Raw genomic sequence first — 16,241 nt, 5'->3', positions numbered from 1 at the left:
TCCAGGGTCCTGAATCAGTGTGACAAACTGTCAGTGACTCACATAGTGTTGACATTCTGCCCCGATTTTTTTTCTACTGCACCCCCAAATCTGATAGGCAAGATCTGTCCCTGATTAACCACTGTCATCCCTGCCCTGTCTTTTATATCTCCTGCAGTTCAGCTTTCTCATGTAAATGAGATGTGGTGCACTTTAAGGTGCATGTCATATTTTCACACCAATCAGTGTGACATGCTTGCTGGCAATGAATCCTGCCAAAGCCTCTATAGACAATAGTAAAGCTTTAGCAGGGCAGGCTTGAATGAGTTAAGCCCATTGATTAGTACAACCCCCCCATGCTAATAGTCTCCCCTGCGTGTGAGTCGTCTGTGGCCAGGCTGAGCACATCCTCAATGATCCTGTGTGCAGAGCCTGCCTGTGTGTGTGTGAGAGTGTGTGCTGCTATTGTGCCTGCAAACCAAGACACAGCGCCACTCTCCCTCCGCAGAGCTGTGAGCCCAGCCTGGTGTGAGGATGGATGGTGCCTTCCAGGCTCTGGCACGGTGAGAAGTCCCTGGAGGGGCTGCACACAGCCATAGGAAGAGGGACTGGCACACAGCCTGCCTGCCTGCTCCATCCCTTGTCACCAGGTGAATGGGATATACAAGGCACAGCCATTCCATTGCCATAGGAACCTGCTAAAGGCTGACCAACCCTGGGATTATCCTCAGCACCTGGGATGGCATCTGTCAGGTAGACTACACCTCTTTTGTCTCCTCCACATGGGCTGATCTTGTTGTGATGTCTGCTCTGTAGATCTGCTGCTGGCTTGCTGGATCTGTAGGATGGAATCAGATGAGGACTACAAGTCCTGCTTGCTGGATCTGTAGGGTGGAATCAGATGAGGACTGCAAGTCCTGCTTGTGGCTCTATAGGATGGAATCAGATGGGGACTGCAAGTTCTGCTTGTGGCTCTGTAGGGTGGAATCAGATGAGGACTGCAAGTCCTGCTTGTGGCTCTGTAGGGTGGAATCAGGTGAGGACTGCAAGTCCTGCTTGTGGCTCTGTAGGATGGAATCAGATGACTACAAGTCCTGCTTGTGGCTGTGTAGGGTGGAATCAGATGAGGACTACAAGTCCTGTTTGTGGCTGTGTAGGGTGGAATCAGATGAGGACTACAAGTCCTGCTTGTGGCTCTGTTAGCAGTGATGGTTAGTGGAAGTGGTGGGTGTGTGATCCTGGGCATTGTGTGCTGTGTGCAGGGATCTGCATGTCACTGCTGGGGACTAGCATTGTCATGGATCTTCTGCCAGGAGGATCCAGCACTTTAGCTGCTGATTACAAAGCATGTGAAGATATGTATGTTGGTGTCTGCCTCATCTCCTAGGCACATGCTGCCCACAGTCCACTCTGTCCTAGTGCTACATCAGCTCTGGTATTGATCTGCTCAGGGTTATTAGTAATGAATCATCACACATACACACAGGTCATGCTAGATCTGTGCTTCTAATTAGGAGAGGCAGTGCCAATGACAATTGAAAGCTTCCGTTAATGCAGCTCTGTTTGTCATCAGTTGTATTTTTATGCCAGTTTCAGGAAAGGGTTGTTACATTTTCTTCCTTTTGCACCAATGAAGGAAACAGTCACATCCTATTTGTGTTTATGTTTTATTATTTTGCTACAGAGATTCTGTTTTTATTAGGTTGTTTTTAAAACTGTAACAATGTGAATAAAGGCAGTTATCTGATGGCAGACAGTCCTTTTTACTGTGCTCCCATTCAGAGATGAGGACCAAGCACAGGTATAGAGGGTAGGAGGAGCACATACTGTATATAGAGTATTTTCTTTCCTTTTTTTATATCTTAAACGTAAGGCCTTTATGGCCCATTCACGCTGTAGTGTTGCAACGCATGACAACGCGTGTGCACGTCGTCCTGATGTTGGTGGTGTTCACAGCTCTGCACAGTTTTGTAGCGTGATTTGGAAATAATGACCTGTCCCTTTTTTTTTTTTTTTTTTTTGGAATAATGTAATAATGCATCTTAATGCGTTATGACACAGCTGAATCACAGATGCATGGGTGTAAATGGGCCCTTATTTAAAATTTTATCATGGTTAGCGTTCAATGTGTCCTAAATAAACTATTAAATATGGGAATTGTGAGCTTTGTCCCAAATTAAGCAATAGCCGTATGCACACTTGAGCTTTTACAGGCATTTGAGCTTTTTTTTTTTCCTCTGTCTCTAACCTCCCCTCCATGTTAGCCTATGGGGTTGATTTACTAAAACTGGAGAATGCAAAATCTGGTGCAGCTGTGCATAGTAACCAATCTGCTTCCAGGTTGTACCCTAGGTTTACAGCTAAGCGTTTTCATTCAGCGTTTTGCTTTTGCAGAAATGCAGTACAGTCCGTTTTAACATGATTTCCCATGTGACTTGTTCACATCTGTGCAAGTTCACCCAGTGCATTTTTTTGGAAAGGGTCAGGGACTTTTTTGAATGCAAAAAGTTGCGGTTTTGGTTCTGAAATCTATTCAGTGGAAACGCTCCAGAAAAGCATGCATTGCGTTTTTGATGTTTTGTGCTTTAAATCTGCCTAGCAACAAAAAAATTTAAAAAATGAAAAAAAAGCGTCAAAAACACAACGCAAAACGCAATGCAGCAACGGCTCAAATGCAACCTGCATAGGTGGGAACCTAATCTTATTGGCAGAGCTTAATTGAACAAGCTGAAGTTAGAAGCTAATTGACTACCATGCAGAGGTGCACCAGATTTTACACTCTCCAGTTTTAGTGCCCGGTCATTGGTGTGATTTCAGGTGCGATTTGGGGATTGAAATCACACCTAATGAATGTGAATGTCAGTGTCTTAACATTTCCGATTTGCTGCAGCGCGATTTCTAAAGTAGTTCTTGCATTACTTTTTTTGCAGTTTTGTTGCGATTTCACATACATAGAATATAACGGAAATCGCATTGCAAATGGTAAGAAATCGTTAAAAATCTTCACAAGTAGCAATAAAGTCTTCAGAAATCGCACTGAAATTGCACACAAATCATGTGATTTTAAATTGCAGCAGTGTGACTTAGTAAATCAATCAACCCCTATGTGTCCATGCGTACTATTGGTGTTTAGAAGCAGAAAAAAACCTTCACTTGTGTGTTCAAGAGAGGAGTGTTTTGGCAAGGAAGCCTTAAAGCAGAACCACACTGCATCTGCGCATCGCAAGCCAAAAACACTAATTTATTCATTTTTATTACTCAAACCCCCCCCCCATCCATTAATGTCTCCACCATGCTTTATTTTGTTGAGAAATCACTTTGAAAAACATCCCCATAGCATTTCTAGCTGCAGCCATCTTGAGTAAGGGCATATAATTCATGTGGCATTTACTTCCTAGAATCCATCTGCCCTTAGTTCAGACATGCAGGCATGAGGGCGTACTTAGCTGAGAAAGCCCCTCCTCCCTTCCTGAAGACGCCTGAGACGTATGGTGTCATTTTGGCCTGGGCCATGAACCAGGAAGTAACTGAAGAAATGTAAAATAAAAGTTAACTGGTTCACACTATAGAAACGCAGTCCAGCGGTGTTTCTACATGCATGTTTTTGACACTTTTTTTATGCGTTTCGGTGCATTTGTGATGCATTTTTTATGCATTCCAGTGCATTTTTTATGCCTTCCAGTTAATGTCCCCCTCTATTTCTTCAGTTTAAATAGGGACATGTGCATTCCAGTATGTTTTTAGTGCGTTCCAGTGCATTTTGATGTGTTTTACCGTGTTCCAGTGTAAATGCAGCACATTCTTTTTTTTTCTGCAACCAGAATGCACTGGAACTGCAAGCACTGATGTTAACTGTGACATTAACAACCATATAACTAACTTTCTGTGCATTTTGGATGCAGAAAAACGCAAATGAAATGCATGTATTGTGAACTGGCCCTAAAAACAAATAAATGCAATATACTTTCCTATCTAGTTGTTAATGCTAGCAGCATAAGGATTCAAAATAGTCTGTGTTGATTGAGAGAGTGAAGTTTCATTAAATTACATTCTAATTCTCAAAGATAACACATTTTTTCATGAGCTTGTTTCTTGCTGTGTATTTCTGCCCCTTGTAACCTCCTCTGTGTGCTCCTGAACCTCTCCTTTTCTCACTCATTTCTATTTGTTTGGAATGAGCAGTGTACATTAGTTGTGGTCTAATGCACAGCTCTATGCACACTACAAATCCTATAGTCCATCTTGGGAACAAGCAAGAGAGGGAGGCTACATTCCTACATTACAGTGACAGTATAGAGAATGAACATGGCCCCCAAAAACAGGAAGTCAGATCACAGCAACCAAAAAAAGGAGATTTAAGAGGAGGCTGAGAGCAATAGATGGTACTTTTCAAGTTAAATTGTTACTAAACCCCATACCCTGCATTCACTATATCTGGTCTCCCACCATACACAGAACATGGAAATGCAATTATTTTAGTAAATATAAACTGCTAAATACCTTTTCTCATCAGCAATTAGAGCAGTCTTGTGACTTCTATCAGTGTTCAGCAGAGCACTGGTTAAAGCTTGTAGGAGGAGTTTTCTTTCTGCTCTAGGAGGGTGCAGAACTCCGGACCCTCTGTCTGGATAGCACTGATTGGCCCTGTGCTGATCACATGCACCCTCCCAAGAAAAAAAAAAACCCTCTCTAGCAATACACACTACACTGAGCATGTGCAGAATGGCTACGGTTCAGTCTCTCTTATCAGGAGATAAGACGTGGACATTTGAACAAAAGGAGGAGCAGAGATGTCAGGGTCAAATGGTGCAATGCAGAGAATTAACCCCTTAGGTTCCACCAGTGAGTATAACAAGCATGCTTTACTGCATATACAGACTGATTTTACTGTTGTGGGTTTAGTAACACTTTAAGAATACATATTGGAATAGATTGTAAGCTCCAAGGAGCAGGGCCCTCGAACCCCTCGTGTATCGCATTGTATTGTTATTGTACTGTTGCATGTTCTGTCTCCCATTGTAATGTACAGCGCTGAGCGAACTGTTGGCACTTTATAAATACTGTATAATAATTGGAATATCATTTTTTTTTTTTTTTTTTTAAACCAGAGTTTAGTGTGAATTTAAACAGGCATAGTGCTTGTGAAAAAATGAAAAGCTGTTTGGGACTGATTTTGAAGGCCAGTTGTGAGCTATCAATGGCCTTCATTTTTGAATGAGACACTGAAGTGTCATTGAGTGCTAAGCTGACGCAGTTATAAATAGGTTTTCAGCAGTTCATCAGACTTGCGATGCTGGTTGTTTGATAAATGCGTTATCATTTACGATGATAATAATGCGCCCAGTATTTTTACACAAGTGTAGGATGCATGGTACACATTCTGGGAGTGTGGCTAGAGTGAAATGGAATGTTCTAGCCCAACATGATAAATTGCTGTCTGGGTGGATTATCATCTTATTATATTGCAGACCTGCAAAACTGGCTGCTCCTATCCCTATAGGCATGGAGGGAAGTGTTGATCTCTTAAATCCTAAATACCCCCTGGAAATGTTCAAGTGATCCAAGAATGATATTATCAGGCTGCAACTCCTATTGTAGATAGGGGACCATAAGTTTAGAAATAGGACCTGGAGTTTTATCTGTCATTTAGAAGTGCAGGCTAAAAAAAAAAAGAGCAGCTGATTGGCAGTTGTCAGCCAGAAATCTATTTCCCTTATCTCTTCATTGGGAAAAAAGGAATTAATTCACTAAGAAGTCAAGCCGGATCAGTGCAAGTGAATGGCGAACTTGGTAAATAAGGGGAAACTGTGTTCAAGAGGTTATTGTGAAAAGGTTAGGTGACTTAAGTCGAGGTTCACACCTGTGCATTTTCACCGGGTGCTTTTTTTGTAAATGGTCAGGGACTTTTTTAAACACAAAACATTGTGTTTTTGGTTCTATAGATTTCAATAGACACGCTGCAGAAAAGCATGCAGTGCATTTATGCATTTTATTCTGCCCAGCAACAAGTTAAAACAAAGCGTCAAAAATGCACCACAAAAAGCACTGCAGAAACAGATCAAATGCAAAATGCATTGGTGTGAACCTAGCCTAAGGGGCGGTTCACACTATAGAAATGCAGTCCAGATGCGTTCCAGAGGCTTTTCTGCATGCGTGTTTTGACGTGTTTTTGGTGTATTTTTGACACGTTCGTGTTTTATTTTTTATGCATTACAGTTAGTTTTTTCCCTCTCTCAATTTAAATAGGGACATGTGCGTTCCGGTGCGTTTTTGATGTGTTTTACCATGTTCCGGTACAGTTCTGTGCAGAAAAAAATGCAGCATATTCTACATTTTTTTGTTTTTGTTTTTCTGCAACCAGAGTGGACTGGAACTGCAAGCACGCCCATGTGATCCTATTCTGCACATCACACTGCATTTTGCCTGCTGATTTCGGGGTGTCGTTAAGTTAAAATACACACCTGCAGTGGTTCGTATGAACGGGGTGTGATTATGATGAGGTGCAGAATTCGCACAGAAACCAATACAAATTCCGCACCACATCAGTGTGAACCCAGGCTTAGTCTGTTGTTTTTCAACAGACCAATCTCTCCTGCAAACGTAGAAAGACAACATTGTATTTTTTATTGGTGGAAGAAGGGTATTTATTTTATTTTTTTAAATAATATTTTCACTCAATATTTGACATTTAGAAGGATATTTTGTATTTCTTTAAATTGTTACTAAACCCAGGACCCTGCATTCAATATATCTGGTCTCCCACAGTACACAGAACATGGAAGTGCAATTATTTTAGTAAATATAACCTGCTAAATAACTTTTCTCATCAGCAAACAGATCACTCTTGTGACTTCTATCAGTGTTCAGCAGAGCACTGGGTAAAGCTTGTAGGAGTTTTCTGGCTGTCCTATGAGGCTGAATAACCTCAGACGCCTGGCGCTCTGTACTATCAACAGATAGACAGGGTACAGTAGAAGGGGAGGGGACAGTAAAAGGGGAGGATAACAGAAGACAGGATCAAACAGCCTTTTTGCACAATTTGGACAAGTAACCCCTTAGGTTCCACAGTGAGTATAACAAGCATGCTTTACTGCATATACAGACTGATTTTACTGTTGTGGGTTTAGTAACGCTTTAATTTACCTTAGTTGTATTTTATATACCATGTGTGTCCTGTGTAACCACCTTCCCTTTTGACTGGTATTCTAGTCACCTTTTTTCTTTTGTATTAACCACTTGCCCTATAGTAGAAGTACTGCTACAGGGCGGTGCAAAATCACGTGTGTATATATACGTGCTTTGCATTTCCGGGTATGGGCGCCGCCCCACCTGCAGCGCCATTGGTGGCTAGGAATATCAATGACTGGGTCCCGGCCCGAGATTCCTCGGCGTATTAAACTGACAGGGGAGAGACCTGTGTGTAAACAACACAGGTCTCTCTCCTGCCAGCAAGGACATGCTGCTGTGTATTTCTCTGCACATCAGAGAGATACAAAGTAGCATGTCTCTGTAGTTAAACAGCGCACAGCACACATAAACCCTTTGATCGCCCAAAAGTTAAACTTTTTTCTGCCCAGTGTCATTAGTACAGTGTCAGTGCTTTTTATTAGCACAGATCACTGTATTGGTGTCAATGGGGATGTAAGCGGCAGTTAGTCAGTCCCCCCCCCCCCCCCCCCAATGTCAGAATGCCCGCAATAAGTTGCTGATCGCTGCCATTACTAGCACAAAAAAATAAATAGATAAAAATTCCAGTATATATACTGCCATCGGTAAATGCTATAACGTTCACATAAACCAATTAATTTACATGTATTGGGATTTTTTTTTTTAGCAAAGACCTGTAGCAGAATACATTTTGGCCTAAATTTATGACGAAATTAGATTTTTAAAAATCTTTTTATTGGACATGTTTTATAGCAAAAAGTGAAAAATATTGGTTTTCTTTCAAAATTGTCAGTAGTTTTTTTGTTTATAGCGCAAAAAATAAAAACCGCAGAGGTGATCAAATAACCACCGAAAGAAAGTTCTATTTGTAGGGAAAAAAAGCACATACATTTAATTTATGTACAGAGTTGTATGACTACACAATTGTCAGTTAAAGTAACACAGCACTGTATCGCAAAAAATTGCCTGGTCAGGAGCGGGGGGGGGGGGGGGGGGGGGAGTTTGGTAAATCCTCTGGACAAGTGGTTAATATATATCCTGCAGGGACCGCACTGACTTATTTCTACAGTTTAAACCATTATACCTCTTTATTAGTAATAAAAACTGACAGGGGTTCTAATCCTTCTCCACTGTATCCATGCCAGTGGATATCACGAGATAAAATACTGCATGGTTGCATGAGATAAATACCACATATTTCGAAAATCTACTGGATGTGGTATTTTTGTAGCATTTTTTTGTGAATACCAAAATATTTAATTTTTTTTTTTTTTACTTGAGGTGAGACGATTGTAGCCGTATTAGTGCATTTGTGACAGAAACAATTGAGTACTGTCCGTGATACTTTTTTTTTATTGTATGTTAGTGCAAATAAAAAAAGTATCACGGACAGTACTCAATTATTTATTTTTTTTAAAAGCTTAGCTGAGTATTTTACTGCATTTCTTCAAGTGGTCGATACTGCTTTGTGAATGGAGCCCAGTGTCTCTTAATTTCGGTACAGTAGAGAAGAAATTCTCAGTAGTGTTACTAAACATGCATGACTACATTTTTTAAATACACTTTTCCAACCACCAGGATTGCCTTTCTACTAAGAACAATGGAACTTTTATATAATGAGTGGGAGGATGCCTGTGTTGCATATGGCAATCAATTTTCATTTTCAGAAAATGATAGTTGGAATTATAGTTTAAACCAGCCATTACACATCAATAATTTTTAAAGGAATGCTTATGTAAAGTTCATGTGTAATTTAACCACTTTCAGGCTGCCCCCCTGCAATGTACTGTGGACAGGCTGCAGCTACAGGATGTCGCTGGTCTCGACCCTCCCTCCCCCATGTGGACACAGTGGAATGAGAATCCCGCTAATCGGGACCCAATGATCCTGTGATCGCTATGTAATCACATGATCACAATGACAACAAAGGTTTTATGAATCAATCTGATTCATAAAAGCTTTGCTTCTGTTCCTGGAGAGCTGTGATTGGAGCCAATCATAGATCACTGTTATATTGAACGGTCATGAACTTAACACATTCATGACATTACTATGATAACATTGCACTACTCTGATGAAAGTATTTATTTAAAAAAATAGTTAAAAAAAAATGTTAAAAAAAAAATTAAAATGTTAATTTTGAGAAATTAACTAATTGCTGCCCGCCCACCAACAATGTGCGAGTGAGCAGCAGCTCTGGGCAAAGCGGCGTAATCTTATGCCGCTTTCTATTTCTGGCTGTTTGTGCGCCCCCTGCTGCCCTCTATGCCATCCAGGGAGAGAAGAACAAACACGGCACTGAGTAAAAGCACTACATTTTACACACATGTAAGATTGGCACATTTAACTATTTGATCGCCCCATTAACCCTCTGATCACCCCGTCCCCAGCCAGTGTCATTAGTACAGTGTCAGTATATAGAATTTTTCAATGTTCACTGTATTACTGCCCCTAGTGACATCAGATAGTGTCAGGATCTGTAAGCTCCCCTCCCAGCCAGGGTAAACTAATGTTAAATTGCTTGCAGACTATCATGCTCACGCTATAGGTCACTGATCACTGCCATTACTAGTATAGTGTATGCACAGATCAATATATTGAGCACGAACAGAACTATACTAGTGCCACCTTAGTAGAGTGTTCCCAAAAACACAGTGTTGGCAGGATCGGCCCTGTTTGTCTCTTTTGTTTCCTGTTTGTAAGACTGGTGGCTGCTATGCCTTCTATTCCCCCAGCCACTGGTCTTGGCATATCCCTTCTATAGTACTTTTTCCAGGAGGCAGTGGTGTAATTCAGCCCCATTTGCAGTGGTGGGTGGACTGATTCTCTCAGACGCATTCAACATGTACAGGCCTAGTGTACCCACCCACATTCACTACAATTTCCTGTGGTTGATGGGAAATGTAGTTTCCTTTCACTGCAGAGAGAAAGGAGAGGATATGACATTATCCCTTCTGGAAGAGCAGATGCCATTATCTTTTGAATTACATAGATTAGATATGAAAATTCAATTTGACATTTCTCCTCAATGTTAAGGTTTTTCAAAATGTTATTAATGGTTTAGTGTTTTGTGTAGGGGGGTGTACTAATGGGTGATTGTTTTGCCTATCCCATAGTTCAGTGGTCTGCAACCTTTAAGACATAAAGAGCCACTTGGACCCGTTTCCGAGAGGGAAAAAAAGACTGGGAGCCGCAAAACCATTGCAACATTTAAAACAAATCCGACACTGCATATATTGCAAAAAACGCTCTGGTCATGAAGGGGGTTTAAGGGCCCAGTAAGCAAAGGGTTAATCAGGGCCACAGTGTATCGTCATAATCACAATCATAGCCTTAGGTCAGTGGTGGGCAACCTTTTTTTTCAACTGAGCCAAATCTCGCCAAAACCACGATTGAAATTTATTTTGAGAGAAACATTTTTAAAACTGAAAATACATCCCCCATAGTAATTCATCCCCCCTATAGTAATTCATCCCCCCTATAGTAATTCATCCCCCCTATAGTAATTCATCCCCCATATAGTAATTCATCCCCCCTATAGTAATTCATTCCCCATATTGTGTGAATTCACTTACCTTTGCTCCGCGCGTTCCTCTCGCTGGGTTCCCGCGCCGTTCTGGTCTTCAGGGCGGACTGTGAGAGGAGAGGAGTTCGTTACGCTGCCCCGCCTACATCCAGGCTGCCCCGCCTACATCCTGACAGCCAATGTTTGCCAGCGGGCGCCCGGCACACAGAAGAGCTGCATTAAAAGAGCCGCGGCTTGCCGACCCTATTGCCTGTCACCTGGTGGGCAGTGTGCTCCGGAGCCGCAGGAAAGGTGAAAAAGAGCCGCATGCGGCTCCGGAGCCGCGGGTTGCCGACACCCGCCATAGTTCTTTAAGAGTAACTTTGGAAATGTTTGCTCCTGAATTTTGGTACTGCCTATACAATTTAGACATTCTGAATGCTATATTAATTTGAATATTTGCATCTATACCATGTCTAAACCATATATGCCTATATTGGGTCTAAGTCTAAAATAATTTACACTTTTTAAACTTAAGTTTTTAGTTGATTTTGTTCTGGAATAAAGCTTCAGTAACATTAGTTACCTCTAGGGGCGGACTGACAACTCATGGTCCCCCCCGGGCAATAGGGATCATGGGGCCCCTGTGTCCTTACCCAAACTCAAAAAGCCTATGAAAAAGGTACCAGGGGCATCTCATGGGGCCCCCTACTGACCTCGGGCAGTGCCCGAGTTTCCAAATGGTCAGTCCGCCCCTGGTTACCTCTAATGAATTGTATCTCATGTCCTGATTGCTGCTTAGTGTAGAAATATACTCTGCAGTGACAAGTTCTCTTCGCACCAATGAACTTCCAGCACTGCAGGGGTTAGCTTCTTTGGCTCTAATATTGAAGCACATTAAAGATGTTCTGATGCTGCTTACTCCTTTCTGTCCTCTCTTCCATTTCAAATGTCCTTGCATTGTTTTCACAAGACTGATTCATGTTCTGTGAATGGGAGAGGGAATCCTTTCATACATCTGTCTCTCCTCATTCAGAGAATTTCTGGAATTCTGTGAAAACAGTACAAGGACTTTTCTGAATGGAGAAGAGAGAGAGAGACGGGGGCAGGTAGCCATCAGCACTTCTTTAATGTACTGCAGCGTTACAGATAGGGAAATTAACCCCTGCAGCACCAGTAGTTCAGCACTGTGAAGAGGACCTGGAAATGGATCTACATTAAATTGGAATTCCAGACTGATTGTAACTCTGCTTAAACCTGCTTCCACCCCTTTTAAATCATATTCTAACTACCCTGTGAAAGCAAAATGTATTTTATATTTTTATTTCAGGTACTTCTATAGCGCTGTCAATTTACGCAGCGCTTTACATACATATATTGTACATTCACATCAGTCCCTAACCCTCAAGGAGCGTACAATCTAAGGTCCCTAACGTACATTCATACATATACATACTATGGCCAAATTAGATAGGAGCCAATTAACCTACCAGCATGTCTTTGAAGTGTGGGAGGAAACCCACGCAGTCACAGGGAGAACATGCAAACTCCAGGCAGGTGGTGCTGTGGTGGGGATTTGAACCAGTGACCCTAGTACTGCCAGGTGAAAATGCTAACCATTTAGCCACTGTGCTGCCCAAAATGCTTATACTTGCCTATGAGGGCACTCTGGGCCTGATGGAACAAAAATGCTGCGGCTAAGGTCACTTTTCCGGAGAACCTTAGGACTGTGGACTACACATGACTATGTAGGGTGATAGCTGCCTCCTCTTGTCCAGTTTCCAGATGCTTTGGATTAAAGCTGATTTAAGTGACATTTCCTTGGAAATACCTTCAAATAAAGTGTTATTAGTTGAAATGCCCTTCCAGTCTTTTTGGTCGTAACGATACAACTATAGAGAATTACCAAACTTGCAGATTTTTGGTGCTGAATGAGGGGATGTGTCTGACCAGGTCTGTTAGATCACAACATACACTGGGCAGAGGGGTCACATTGTGGTGCCCACATGATGGTGCAGTCATATGTAGACACGGTGCACAACTGCTAAGTGAGGTTGTAGGTGCAATGTCTATTTGACTGAATATCTAGGATTTATTCTACATTTATACAGCTTGTATTGGTTAATGACTTCAAGACAGTGAAACCACTGTCTCACTTTTTCTTGTTTTCTGTTAGATGTGGAAATATATCTGTGGACTGTCTCAGCCTGAACAGCCAATGGGAGCTTCCACCTCACACAGAGACAGTTCTTTTCCATGGTAAAATATGAAAGTGCAGCGCTAACTTAAACAATGATTACACATAAGATAGATCCCATATGAATGTGGATCGGCAAAAAAGACGGCGTCAGTTCATCAGATGTGCTAAATACGTATACAGTCTCCAACACTTGAAGAGCCAGGGATAGTAGATATCAGAAATGATAAAGAAAAGCCAAGTAATGCACTGACCAGATAGCGCAAGTTAAAGCGCATGGGACATTTAAGACCTGTCCCTGGTACTCAGCCACTGTATCACTGGAGCAAGGCGGTGTCATCTATAGGGTGACCACTAGATGTCATCTGTCCGGATGGAAGCTGTGTCCAGCCACTGTGTTGATGGATCAGGTGGGTGTTGTCTGTAGGGTGACCACTAGATGTCATCGGTTCCAGGAGAAACTGTATCACGGATCCAGGGATGTCACTGCAGATGTGTTCTTGTTAGGCACAATCCCAGGACCTACTGGATTTACAGGCTCCCCAGAAATAAAGAGCCCGTGGAAAAAGGCCTCAAATAGTGTGATAACGTTTATTTAAAATTGAACATCATCTGATGATGTGTACTTACACGATACGCGTTAGGGAAGTGCCAAGCTATGTTTATCTTATGTACATGTACCTCCGGTCTGGCCGTTTATAAGCAGCTGTACCTTTGCTAAGTAAGTTCTTTTCTGATTGTTCAATTTTAAATAAACGTTATCACACTATTTGAGGCCTTTTTCCACGGGCTCTTTATTTCTGGGGAGCCTGTAAATCCAGTAGGTCCTGGGATTGTGCCTAACAAGAACACATCTGCAGTGACATCCCTGGATCCGTGATACAGTTTCTCCTGGAACCGATGACATCTAGTGGTCACCCTACAGACAACACCCACCTGATCCATCAACACAGTGGCTGGACACAGCTTCCATCCGGACAGATGACATCTAGTGGTCACCCTATAGATGACACCGCCTTGCTCCAGTGATACAGTGGCTGAGTACCAGGGACAGGTCTTAAATGTCCCATGCGCTTTAACTTGCGCTATCTGGTCAGTGCATTACTTGGCTTTTCTTTATCATTTCTGATATCTACTATCCCTGGCTCTTCAAGTGTTGGAGACTGTATACGTATTTAGCACATCTGATGAACTGACGCCGTCTTTTTTGCCGATCCACATTCATATGGGATCTATCTTATGTGTAATCATTGTTTAAGTTAGCGCTGCACTTTCATATTTTACCATTACTCTGGAGGTTCACGAGGTGCCTTTTAGTGCCAGCAGCTACCCTATCTACATCCTCATACTGCGCTCGATTTTATATATATATTTATATATAAGTTTATTTTATCAGTTCTTTTCCATGGCTACATGGGGGACAGGAAGTGAGACAGTCACTGGGGCTTTGAGGGGTCTGTTCCAGATAGAGGAAGGAACACTGCACCGCAAATACAAGATCCTTTACTGTGCTTGTGCTTGTCATGATATGGGTCTCTGCCAGTTCCAGGTATTAATTCCTTGTTCCTAATCCCTCCTGGCCATAGGAAGAGCTTCCTCCAATTAGTATTCACTCCTGTGTACCAAAGACCCCTAGCTGTAATTAACTCGCCACTCCACAAAAGGTCCCAAATTTAGGAAGAGCTTCCTCCAATTAGTATTCACTCCTGTGTACCAAAGACCCCTAGCTGTAATTAACTCGCCCCTCCACAAAAGGTCCCAAATTCAATTCGTGTATACATCCCTAATTAGTGCCTTACTTTTATATTAATGTATTTCCCCCCATTAATTATCCTGCCTAACCAGTCCTTTCTGTGTACAGCCACAAATTAAATTACTGTAGTTCCATTCTCTTCATTGTCACCTGCTAATGACCCCCCTCCGCCTCTCTTCCTGCTCAGGGGGTTTAAGAGGTCAGTGCTGGTCTCTCTTGTTGTGCCATTCTGCTGGGCAACCACTGAGGGGTCCAGCTGGACTCTAGTGGCCCCACGGCTCTGCCTGAGCCCCATTGGAGGAAGGGGGATCCCAGAAGCTACAACAGCCCTGCCTGGAATGCTATCAGCTCTGCCTGAGACTATCGCATCAGCTGTGTATGCTCCCCTTGTGCTGACTGCTTATGAACTGCCTCTTGGATTACAAATTGCTGTAGAGCCTTTAACTTTGCCCACTGGGGCTGGATTACAAGTATTTTGGACTCTCTCTCCCTGCACTACTCCCCATTGAGTGACTGTTGTCTGTGTTAATAAAGCTTTAAGTGTTTGCCGTCTGCCTTGTGTGTTCTGTCTCACTTACCCTCCGTCACAGTGCTCAAATGTAATACTTCATAGGTATTGCGGCAGCACGTGGTCATCTTGTAAACACAATGGAAGACAGTTAAGGCTAGGAGTAGCATGAAGTGGATTATTATTATTGTAAGCATGTATAGTGGTCTCTGTAAGACACTGGTAGCAGTACAAAACCTTAGCGACCTTTCTTTATATATATATATATATATATATATATATACAGTCATGGCCGAAATTGTTGGCACCCTTGATATTTTTCCTGAAAATCAAGTATTTCACACAAAAAAGGTATTGCATTAACACATGTTTTGCTATACACATGTTTATTCCCTTTGTATGTATTGGAACAAATATAAAACAGAGGCAGAAAAGCAAATATGACATAATGTCACACAAAACCCCAAAAATGGGCTGGACAAAAGTATTGGCACCCTTAACTTAATATTTGGTTGCACACCCTTTGGAAAACATAACTGAAATCAGTCGCTTCCTATAACCATCAATAAGCTTCTGACACCTCTCACCCGGAATTTTGGACCACTCTTCCTTTGCAAACAGCTCCAGGTCTCTCTTATTGGAAGGACACCTTTTCCCAACAGCAATTTTAAGATCTCTCCACAGGTGTTCAATGGGATTTAGATCTGGGCTCATTGCTGGCCACTTCAGAACTCTCCAGCGCTTCTTTGCCATCCATTTCTGAGTGCTTTTTGACGTATGTTTGGGGTCATTGTCCTGCTGGAAGACCCAGGATCTTGGACGCAAACCCAGCTTTCTGACACTGGGCCCTACAGTGCGACCCAAAATCCTTTGGTAATCCTCAGATTTCATGATGCCTTGCACACAGTCAAGGCACCCAGTGCCAGAGGCAGCAAAACAACCCCAAAACATCATTGAACCTCCACCATATTTTACCGTAGGTACTGTGTTTTGTTCTTTGTAGGCCTCATTCCGTTTTCGGTAAACAGTAGAATGATGTGCTTTACCGAAAAGCTCTATCTTGGTCTCATCTGTCCACAAGACGTTTTCCCAGAAGGCTTTTGGCTTACTCAAGTACATTTTGGCAAACTGT

The 16,241-nt window shown here is 42.2% G+C and overlaps 1 protein-coding gene across 15 annotated transcripts in view; it reads left to right on the top strand.

Moving 5' to 3' along the window:
• The first annotated feature begins 399 nt into the window (after positions 1 to 399).
• Positions 400 to 16,241, top strand: part of NAV3 (neuron navigator 3) — an 833,019-nt gene continuing 817,177 nt past the window's right edge. For 8 of the 15 annotated variants that reach the window (XM_089674067.1, XM_089674066.1, XM_089674061.1 and 5 more), the window contains exon 1: positions 401 to 732. The gene's annotated coding sequence lies outside the window, so the exon portion shown is untranslated. Of the gene's footprint in view, positions 733 to 16,241 lie in introns of all 15 variants that reach the window. The other 7 variants (XM_089674062.1, XM_089674060.1, XM_089674057.1 and 4 more) reach the window with 1 other exon arrangement.

This window comes from Staurois parvus, unplaced genomic scaffold (genome assembly GCF_062004578.1).
Source record: "Staurois parvus isolate SC_StPar_1 unplaced genomic scaffold, SC_StPar_1.0 ptg000147l, whole genome shotgun sequence".
NCBI lineage: Eukaryota > Metazoa > Chordata > Amphibia > Anura > Ranidae > Staurois > Staurois parvus.
The sequence above is the reverse complement of the archived record's forward strand: the minus strand, read 5'-3'. Positions and strand labels throughout refer to the sequence as shown.